Source organism: Hyperolius riggenbachi, chromosome 7 (genome assembly GCF_040937935.1).
Source record: "Hyperolius riggenbachi isolate aHypRig1 chromosome 7, aHypRig1.pri, whole genome shotgun sequence".
In the NCBI taxonomy this organism is placed as follows: Eukaryota; Metazoa; Chordata; class Amphibia; order Anura; family Hyperoliidae; genus Hyperolius; species Hyperolius riggenbachi.
In genome coordinates this window covers 162691388-162703046 of record NC_090652.1, presented here as the reverse complement: position 1 = coordinate 162703046, position 11659 = coordinate 162691388, and the positions used below count along the sequence as shown (strand labels likewise).

General features: G+C 42.1%; 1 protein-coding gene across 3 annotated transcripts in view; it reads left to right on the top strand.

Annotated features, from left to right (window-relative positions):
* Nucleotides 1-1211: 1211 nt before the first annotated feature.
* Nucleotides 1212-11659, top strand: part of NSMCE1 (NSE1 homolog, SMC5-SMC6 complex component) — a 46470-nt gene continuing 36022 nt past the window's right edge. For 2 of the 3 annotated variants that reach the window (XM_068246890.1, XM_068246887.1), the window contains exon 1: nucleotides 1214-1348. The gene's annotated coding sequence lies outside the window, so the exon portion shown is untranslated. Of the gene's footprint in view, nucleotides 1349-11659 lie in introns of all 3 variants that reach the window. The other variant, XM_068246888.1, reaches the window with a different exon arrangement.

Here is an 11659-nt window from a genome sequence, read left to right as displayed (position 1 = left end):
GATCCCTGCTAGTGTTGTCCGGATCATGAACGATTCGGATCTTTGATCCAAATCTATTTTATGAGTCGATCATCCGAATCATCAAAATGAGTGATTCGGATCGCAAAAGGGGCGGGGCCAGGAGCGACACGCCCCCCTCTCAGCGGGCAGCGGGGTCCTGGAAGCAGAGCAGGGATGGATTGCTGAGTTGGAGAGGAGCCAGCCTTGCAGGGAGACAGGTAGATGAGAGAGAGGGGACATGGGTGCCACTGCCAGATATGTGTAGAGCACACATACTGGCTATAACGTGCTGCCCATTATAGGCTGGCTGTTCCGTAGTGCTGCACAGTGAACACATGGGAAGCTTTTGGCTCAGCATAGCTAAGTAACTTTGCAGACAGTGTGATTGAAAGGCAATATAATCCTCCTGCACTCGGCACTAAACAGCTGCACTTAGCTTCTGGGAATGCTTTCTTTCACTGTGCGACCTTTTCTTTCAAAGTGTACAGATGAACATATAGGTGAAATATATGTAAAGCATATGACTTCAGCATGTGGGTATTACGTGCAAATATTTCTGCTCTCTGCTCGTCCCTCCTCCCATCTCTGTCCACTCCCTGCCCTCTGTCCATCTTCTCCCCTTCTCTGTGTGTCCACTCCCTCGCCTTCTCCTGTCCACAGACCTGTCCTGCTGTTCATTTCACCCCGAATGCTTCCAGTAGTAAAATGATCCGAGATTCGAATCAAAGATCCGGATCTCTTCAATGATCCGATTCGAATCATCCGGATCATTGAAAAGATCCGAACTTCCCATCTCTAATCCCTGCTTCCAGGACCCCGCTGCCCGCTGAGAGGGGGCGTGTCGCTCCTGGCCCCGCCCCTTTTGCGATCCGAATCGTTCATTTTGATGATTCGGATGATCGACTCATAAAATAGATTCGGATCAAAGATCCGAATCGTTCATGATCCGGACAACACTATGAGATACGACTTTTGAGTTCGCGTTCGCTAGAGGATCTACACTCACTTTGTTCCCCTAGCTCTATAGACTGGAATGCCAATATATACATTTCCAAAGTGAGCTTTACTGTAGAAAGAATGTTCATTTTCAGTACGTTCACAAGCAGACTTCAAGGCCTGTGTCAGCAAAACATTGTTAATAAAGTTGTTACAGAGAAAAAACAACAGCGTCAGCTTTTCCTTAGCTGCCGCCCATATAAATAGGTTGTGATGATAGCATCTGCCGTTAACCAATAGCGGTGCAGGGAAGTTAGATTTTGACTTGAGTGTATCGTTGGTGGACAACGATCGGCCGCAGCAGGGCTGTAGGGTGACTGACTGTCCGGGGGACGGCTGCGGGAGAGGGCAGGTCAGTTACACAAACCTTCCCTACCCATGCGCGGAGGGCGCTTACCTCTGTACACCCTGCCTTACCATGTACCAGCTACTCCTACTGACATGACTTCCCAGGCCATTTATTTATTTCTTATGAAAATCCATGTATCTCCTTCTGATGTTCAAATGTGTATAAGCCGTGTGATCTAATATCTTGTGCTTTACAGGGGAGAAGGCTTATTGTAGTACAATCTCGTTGTAGTAAACTCAGTCCTCATGTCCCAGCAAATGTGCCTGTATAAATATACAATGGGCTCTATTCACAATCACACATGCGGTAAGAGATTTTATTTTTTTTTAACCGCTATATTACCGCCAGTGATAATTTCCGCATTTTTTTTTTCCACGTTCACTAAAAATGTATTGCATGTTTCCCGCATGCGGGTACAATGCGTACATTTTTGGGGGAAACATGCGTAATTACATAGTAAACATGCGGAAACCACGCATAAAAAAACTTGTCCCAAAAAAAAATAAAAAAAAATTAAAGTCCAGCAAACACAGCACTCAAGGCTCCAGACTCCATTTAAGTCAATGTGAAGGCGAAATATATCACGAAGTACTAGTAGGTGATAAAAAATCGTTAGTTAAGTCAGAAATAAGGCACCCCTTTTTTTTGTGTGAACTTTGATTTGTTTTTTTCCCCCCGAAATTACTGACTTTTGCGGACTTTTACCGCATTTTTTACACATGCGGGTAAACAATGCGTACAATTTTCTTTTTTTTATGCACTACAATAATCAAATATTGCGTACAATTTTACGCATGCAGTAAATCGTGCGTAAAAAAATTTGTGAATGTCAAGATGGTCTTTTTTTCAGTCGGGAATTTACCACAAGTGCATTTCTGCATGTTGAAAATGATTGTGAATAGAGCCCAATGTATGACCAATTCTGATATAGTTAACTGTTATAGTAAACTCTATTTTCTTGGTCCCTTGAAGTCTACTGTAAAGGGATTCTACAGTAGCAGAAAGCTTATTATTTTTCAAGTTGGCCAATAAATGGTGTCATCCTTATTCAAGACTTCTCCAGGGCAGTCGTGCTGTATAAATTTTTTTTTCTTGCTGCATATTATGGCTTCAATTCAGTAAGACCTCTTTGGTAAAAAGGATTTTTGAGTACTGTATTCCCGAAGATTTTTGGACATACGGTAATAGTTTAATAATTTACTGAAAGACTGCATGACAACTGAAGAAGACTTTTACCTCATATGGTATTTAATTTGGTATTTTAAGGAATCATTCATAGTTCATTTGGTATTTGATTATTGTAGAGCATTAAAACAATTATGAAATGGTAGCATTTTTTTCTACCCTTTTTCTGAAAAGAAAAATGTAAAGGCTTGTGCACTTGGTCTGATGTCACCTGTCTGGGATCCGGACCCAATCCCTCGGGCAATATCGATGGGCCGAAGCAGTACAGGCACTATACAGCTGATTACTCATTCTGCTGCTATGCGGAGAGGCAGAGGAATGACTGAGTGGGACTCATGTCACATGAACAAAGTAATTGGCCATCACTTGGTTGAGTTGATCCATCAGGTGGATCACTAACTGAGCGGCAGTCGCTCGTTGGGAGCTGCTGTACAGATGCCGGACCATTGGCTGAGGTTAGCCCGAAAGCTTTGTGAAATTACAATCTTGGCACTCTTTGAAGGACCACTGTAGCAAAAATCTTAACATTTAAAATATATGTAAACACATAAATAAGAGTAAAATGCGCCATAAATTACTTTTCTCTTATGTTGCTGTCACTTATAGTAAGTAGTAGAAATCTGACAGAACCGACAAGTTTTGGACTAGCCCATCTCCTCATGGGGGTTCTCAGGGTTTACTTTATTTTCAAAAGCCCTTAGTGAATGGCAGTTGCTCTGTCCAATCTATCTATGCATAGCACAGTAATCTTGAACTAATAACGTTTCAAAAAAGTGTATTATAATTTTTTTCAAAAGACATAAAGTATTTGCGATAATTCAGGTTGGGGTGAGTTCCGAAATGTCTCTCAGTGCATCACTGCTGAATATATGCAAATTAACCATTATCATCCTTAGAAGCTAAACACACCTTCAGATCCACTGCAATGCAATGATTGGCACCGTACTAATTACAAGCCATCACACATCATTGCATTCCAGCAGATCTTGGAGGTGTTCAGCTTCTAAGAGCGACAATGGTTAATTTGCATATATTTAGCAGTGATGCACTGGGAGACATCTCGAAGCTCACTCCAACCTGAATTATTGCAAATTCTTTCTGTTTTAAGAAAGCAAACTTTTGTTTTCCATGCGTTTTTAGTAAGGGGGCTTTTTGGACCATTGTAGCCCTTTACACATTCCTAGGAGTTCTGGTTCACCATGAGCTTGCTGGTTAGTCTGTACCTAATACACTTTTCACAGACGCAACTAGAAACCTGTAAAGATTATCCCAATCTATTGCACTCGCCCATAAACCTCAATCTATCAAGCATGCATGCTCTGGCAAGAAACAGTTTATATTCAGCGTTGGTTCCTTTAAATAACTTTAAGAATATGGTGCACCCTTATAGAATAGTCCACCTTGCCTCTATTTATTAAAAAAGCGCTTATTCCAAAATAATGTCCATTAGCCAGTTTACATGAAGCTTTCTGGGGAAAAAGTGTGATAGTCAATAAAAACAAAACTTGCCACCACCTAAAGAGTCGGTGGATAAATTCTATTAACACCGCTTCCTTGTCCATGCAGTTATTTGCTCACTGGTGATATCTCTTACCGACCTCAGATGGTCAATGGAGCGAAGGCAAGCACATGGGCGTCCTCACTTACTTCAACAAAGGCCTCCAGCTCCCCCTTGGAATGTAGCAAAAATCTATGAACCCTTTGCACTCTCGCATGCAAATGTTCAAACAAATGCATTCACAGATTCACTCATCCAGGCACCACTGTTATTCCTACAGCTAAGTTAAAAGCCGGGGTCTTAGTTCACAGAAGAATGCATTCTTATGCTTAGTCACCTATACTGTGCAGAAGTGCCCAGGTAAACATAGGTGTCCTAACTCTGGCCCTGTAACATGCATAGTGCAGACAGCAAAAACATTCATTGCATCAAACCTATCTAGGGATTAGGAGCACACATCCTGACGTCCTCTCCTGGGACAGATAGCGCATCTTACCAATCGCACAAGGGAGCTAACGTAATGTATCCATGCGCACCATGCACATACACCAGCATAAGCTGTCAGGAACCGGCACGCCTGCGTATACGGTTCCCGACTGCGGGTTTGACCAGATCGAGAGGGGAAGCAGCCTTAGTCGAGTTACCACAAGGCTGTGACCCCTCAAACACTTCTCACTGCCACCACTAGCTGTTGCTAGACATGTCCACTCTGCTGTCGAGTGCTCAGCAGGCAATCCGCATTTTCGTATTCGGGTCAGCTTTGCGCTTTAGGCTGAATACGGGAAACACACACACACACTCATTCACTCACTCACTCACTCACTCACTCGTTTCGAACGATACTGTTAGCCACTCCGAGACTTTCCACTCTGCTGTCGAGTGCGGAAGTGCCCCATACACACAATGCAATTACAATCTTATACGGTAGTGTTGCTCAATCATACAATCAGGCATGGACTTATACACAGTTACACTTCAGTCTCTTCTAGGCTATGAGTGTTAGCTTAGTACAGCAGAAGTCAAATGTATTAAATAACGATTTAATATTCCAGGAAAAAGTGGAACAATGCAGAAAATAATATATACAAAAGATTTTAAAAACAAAGTAAAGAGTTACAAAATAAAAGTTCACAAGGATACACAGCAAGACAAGTTATCATAAAAATAAAATGGGATAAACTTTAATTGAACTTTTACCAGTGCAAATGTCCAACCGTGGAGAGACACAAATTTTCAGATTTCCTCGGGGTCATCTCTAGCGATGAGCTACTCTTGGGAGAAGATGATCTGTGACTGTCCTAGCTGCTGTTTTATAGCAAAATGTGTGCCCCGGGGCCACCCCAATGTCCCAAGTCCAGGAATAATCCAATTTCCTGTTTAATGTGTGCAACTTCAAAGCGTTCCTGTGTTAGTGTTTGATCTTTTCAGAGATTTCAGAACACTTCCATAAACCCAATTTCCACAGGTAAAACTATAGTCTACTCCATACATCAAAAGGTTGTGGGGTGAAGCTTCCTGGCTGTCATATGTAAATTCCTGGCCCTGTGCTGGTGTGAGCTGCATCAAAGCACACTGCAGCCAGTCCAGGTGACAATTGTTCCCAAGCACAATACTCATCTGAGACAGTATTTCCCAGAAGATCAAAAGGTAAGGACATGACTGGCTATGGGCATAATTGGCCATCTCCTAATTAGAGGCTAGCTAGACGGTCCCTACCTGAATGTCTAGGTTCATTTGCCTATTCAACGTAATAGACCTATTCAAATGCAGAAAATGGTAGAGTTAATTTACATGTATATACAGGAACTTTATGAAGCCAGCTGCCAGCCTGGCTTACCTACACCTCTGGCAGATAGAAAAATGAAAACATACTCCTGTATTATCCCAACATCATAACTAGCTGCCATATTCCTGACATAAGCTGCGTGCATGCTGACAAAAAAACACATACAGGGGAAGGAGGGAGTGCACTGAATTAAAACCCTAGCCACAGGGGTCAGTAACAAGAAAAAAAAACACATATATCCAGGCACATCGCCTCTAGTTAGGACATTAAATAAGTTATTAAGGAAAGGGGGGGGGGGGGGGGGCTTGGAATTTAGGCTTGGTCACTGTTACTGTGTTTGCTGCAGCTTCCCCGCTGGCTCCTACAGTGGCTTATGAGGCTCAAAATTTGCTGATGCGTTTCACTCGTTTACACGTTTTTTTTTGCAAGACATGGACATTTCCTTTGGCTAAGAGCGCCCTCTAGCGGGTTTAAATAGGCTTAGTTCATACATATTCATGTCTTTGCACTCAATGACACCATCTTGTGGAACTTTTTGATAGCGGGTTTAACTAGTCTCAATGTCTTTGAACTCATTTGCACCATCTTGTGGATCTTTTTAATATTGATCTTTACCATTATTTTCTCACAATAGATTGGCTTACTTTAACCTCACCCTATAAAGATTTTTTTTTTCTTTTTCCAAGAACACGGGGCCACATCTTCCCCCTATACATATTACACATAATTTTCTCTCCAATGTTGCACAATGACTACGCTACTTTAGCATCTTTTTAGATTCTAATAATTTAGACATTTCATTGAAAAGCCTATATGCTCAATAAAAGCCAATCCTACTCATTAAAATATATGGACAAAATGTTACACCAAGAGGGGACCCGGGAGACACCCCAAGGCTGCCCTCCCCGAGACCCAACCAATGGTCTACTTTTCACAAAACAAAAAAAGGAGACACACAAAAGAGAGATAATACAGGGAAGAGAAGAGGATCCAGCATCATTTCTCTCTACAGGAATACCCCCAAATTGAAATCTGCATAATACCATATGGTGCCATTGTATTTATAGATACACATACACTCCTTCTGGAGTAAGGTTTTATCAAAATCAGCCTTTCTTGGACTAATTTTTAAATTGTAGATACCCCTAAATTTGAGGGCCTTTGTGTTTCCCCCCTGACATTCATTGAAATATACTGCCACTGCACTTTCCACTTTTTTTGTTCTTAACCACTTGAGGACCACAGTCTTTCTACCCCTTAAAGCAGTAGGATCAGCCATACTATGCCAGGGAAAAAAAACACATATATAAGTAGATAAGTACTTGATCTACTTACATAACACATGTATTATACTGTCCACGTTTTGATTTCAGTGAATGTTATATAGTAAATGACAAGAATTCTGTTAGTGGTGGGGGTCATGTCTTTTGCCCACAGTTAAGGCTAACTCGTGATGTCATTTATGCCCTTTACTTTTTTTCTTGGCTCCTCCAATCGCTGAGTTGCCTCAGCCTTGCTTGTAAACACAAGTGAGTAGGGGATTAGGTTTCAGATAAGCAGCTGGCAGGGAAATAAAGGAAAGAGGAGGAATACATTATAGATAAAAAGAACCCCCCAGCATGCAATTCTTTGGCACGGACTACTAAAGGGCCAGTGCTCCTTAATAAGTATGTGATAACTCCAAATCATAACAGCAGAAAAAGTTTTGAAAGTTTTGAATGCAGGATTAGCATTTTTATCACTTAATACACTCAGACCAGTTGCTGTTGAAATTTGAGTTTTATGGTGACGATACCGCTTTAAGGACCAGGCACTTTTTTTCCATTCAGACCACTGCAGCTTTCACGGTTTATTGCTCGGTCATACAACCTACCACCCAAATGAATTTTACCTCCTTTTCTTGTCACTAATACAGCTTTCTTTTGGTGCTATTTGATTGCTGCTGCGAGTTTTACTTTTTATTATGTTCATCAAAAAAGACCAGAATTTTGTCAAATGATTTTTTTTTTTTAACTTTCTGTGCTGACATTTTTCTAATAAAGTAAATTTTCTGTATACATTTTTGTCCTAATTTATTGTGCTACATGTCTTTGATAAAAAAAAAACTATTCAGTTTATATTTATTAGTTTAGGTAAAAGTTATAGCATTTACAAACTATGGTGCAAAAAGTGAATTTTCCCATTTTGAAGCATCTATGACTTTTCTGACCACCTGTCATGTTTCATGAGGTGCTAAAATTCCAGGATAGTATAAATACCCCCCAAATGTCCCCATTTTGGAAAGAAGACATCCCAAAGTATTCACTGAGAGGCATGGTGAGTTCATAGAAGATTTTATTTTTTTGTCGCAAGTTAGCGGAAAATTACACTTTGTGACAAAAAAAACAAAGTTTCCATATCTGCTAACATGTGACAAAAAAAAAAAAATGAAATCTGCCACGGACTCACCATGCCCCTCTCTGAATACCTTGAAGTGTCTACTTTCCAAAATGGGGTCATTTGTGGGGTATGTTTACTGTCCTGGCATTTTGGGGGGTGCTAAATTGTAAGCACCCCTGTAAAGCCTAAAGTTGCTCATTGGACTTTGGGCCCCTTAGCGCAGTTAGGCTGCAAAAAAATGCCACACGTGGTATTGCCGTACTCAGGAGAAGTAGTATAATGTGTTTTGAGGTGTATTTTTATACATACCCATGCAGGGTGGGAGAAATATCTCTGTAAATTAGATTTTTTTTTTATTTTTTTTTTACACACAATTGTCCATTTACAGAGAGATTTCTCCCACCCAGCATGGGTATGTGTACAAATACACCCCAAAACACATTATACTACTTCTCCTGAGTACGGCGATACCACATGTGTGGCACTTTTTTTTGCACCCTAACTGAGCTAAGGGGCCCAAAGTCCAATGAGTACCTTTAGGATTTCAAGGGTCATTTTGAGACATTTGTTTTCAAGACTACTCCTCACAGTTTAGGGCCCCTAAAATCCCAGGGCAGTATAGGAACCCCACAAATGACCCCAATTTAGAAAGAAGACACCCCAAGGTATTCTGTTAGGAGTATGGTGAGTTCATAGATTTTATTTTTTGTCACAAGTTAGCGGAAAATGACACTTTGTGAAAAAAAACTATAAAAATCAATTTCCGCTAACTTGTGACAAAAAATAAAATCTTCTATGAACTCACCGTACTCCTAACAGAATACCTTGGGGTGTCTTCTTTCTAAAATGGGGTCATTTGTGGGGTTCCTATACTGCCCTGGGATTTCAGGGGCCCTAAACCGTGAGGAGTAGTCTTGAAAACAAATGTCTCAAAATGACCCTTGAAATCCTAAAGGTACTCATTGGACTTTGGGCCCCTTAGCGCAGTTAGGGTGCAAAAAAGTGCCACACATGTGGTATTGCCGCACTCGGGAGAAGTAGTTTAATGTGTTTTGGGGTGTATTTTTACACATACCCATGCTGGGTGGGAGAAATATCTCTGTAAATAGACAATTGTGTGTAAAAAAAAAAAAATAAACAATTGTCATTTACAGAGATATTTCTCCCACCCAGCATGGGTATATGGAAAAATACACCACAAAACACATACTACTTCTCCTGAGTACGGCGGTACCACATGTGTGGCAATTTTTTGCACCCTAACTGCACTAAGGGGCCCAAAGTCCAATGAGCACCTTTAGGCTTTACAAGGGTGCTTACAATTTCTCCCCCCCACTTGCCAGGACAGTTAACAAACCCCACAAATGACCCCATTTTGGAAAGATTACACGCTAAGGTGTTCCATGAGGGCCATAGTGAGTTCATAGAAAATTTTATTTTTTGTCACAAGTTAGCGGAAAATGACATTTTGTGTGTGTGTGTGGGGGGGGGGGGGGGGGTGGAGAATTTCTGCTAACTTGTGACAAAAAATACAATATTCTATGAACTCACCATGCACCTCACGGAATACTTTGGGGTGTCCTCTTTCCTAAATGGCATCATTCGTGGGGTCTGTCCTGGCATTTTAGGGTCTCTGCAATCATTACATGTATGGCCAGTATTAGGAGTTTCTGCTATACCTCTTATATTGGGCATATGGGTAATGCACTCTGGGCTGAAAGGAAAAATGAACGTCAATCAATCAATGTGGATGAAAAAAATATCTGCCCAAAAAATGTGAAAAAAAAGAGGGGAAGGCGTCTGCCAGGACATAGGAGCTGCCACCCAAAAACGTCCAACCCACTCGGCTCGTATGCCATGGCAAACCCGATTTTATCCATTCACACCGATCGATGTGGATGAACAAATCATTGCCAGAGTTCTTTTTTGATACAAAGTGCTTGCCAATGCATATGAACCCCAACACCGCTCCTTGGCCCATATGCCTCGGCAAACGTATCTTTTTGACTGCGGAGGAGAAATCTCGTCCTGCAGCGCTGCATGCACCGACTCGTGTGTAATCTGACAGACACGCAATGTTCTGTCAGGATGCACTATCAGTGCTGCAGCTGGTTAGTCATTCGCTTGGTCCACCTGGAAGGTTAATGGATGGAAAAAGAGGAAAAAAAAATACAAAACAAAAAACAAGCAAGCAGCGAAGCAATTACTTCATTACCTTAATAAACTTTGAACTTTTTTAATCAAAACCTTAACATTGTGAACCAAACATTAACTTTTTTTTGCTTACCTGTGTTTTTTTTTTTTTTTAACTTGCCTCCCGAGGACAAACCTCTCCTCCCCCATGGGACAATGTGTGAAGTGCAAATCGCACAGAGTTGTGGCGAAGTACATTACGCATTTTGTCCCAAGTGAAAGGAGAGGTTTCTGGCAGCCCTGTGTATTACGTTCTCTCGAAACCAGATGTTTGGTTTCACACTGCATATTGACATATCCGGTGGGTCGAGCCCGCCGCACCGTATCGTCCAAAACAGACCTTCAGGGAATACCACAAGAATAGCATTCGGCCTAGTAATACTGCGTCGCCATAGACTAACATGACTTCCGGGCTGATCGAAATTGCCGCAGAAGCCACGCAGTAACGTAGGCATGCACTAGCGTTAAGTCAAGCACTTCCGGTGTAGGGGGGGACCGCAAAGTGTGACTTTCACTAGGCAATTTGCCCTAACGCATCGCAGCAGTGTGAAATAGCACTGAGAGACCCTTGTGTGCCTACCGCTGTGTCTGGAGTTCCCTACTCTCTAATAGTGTACCTGCTCGCGGTACCTCTCAAAACACTCCACTAGGCATAGGCCAGGCTGGTCAGGACAGGTGGGACAATAAACAGTGGTGTCACGCCTTATTCCAGCCCTGCTGCAGACACGACAACGGTTTCTTCTGATTCGGTGACCTGGGGTACTCTGAATTGGATAGGCGTAATGCCTTCCATGCAGCCGGCTAGTTGCATCTTGGGGTTGGGCCACGGCACCTCCTGGATACAGGAGTTCCATAGTGATCTTTCTCTAAAATTGTAGAAACGATCCAATTCTCCCAGCCTTACTGTAGAGAACAAAGCTGTTGTAAATTGAATGAGGTAAATAGACACTTTTTTATACCAGCGTCTTGTTTTTCGGGTGACTAAATAGGGCACTAACCTCTGGTCATTGAAGTCCACCCCTCCCATGTTAGTATTATAGTCGTGGATGACAAGGGGTTTTTCAATTACCTCAGTTCGCCGTTGAATTTCAACTGTCATGTCTGCGTGAATGGTGGACAGAAAGTAAACGTCCCTCTTGTCCTTCCATTTCACCGCGAGTAGGTCGTCGGCACACAAGGCGGCCCTCTGCCCCCTGTTCAAGTCTGGTGGTAATGAGCCGTTGGGGGAAGCCCCGGCGACTAGGCTGCACGGTGCCACAGCATCGGATTTGTT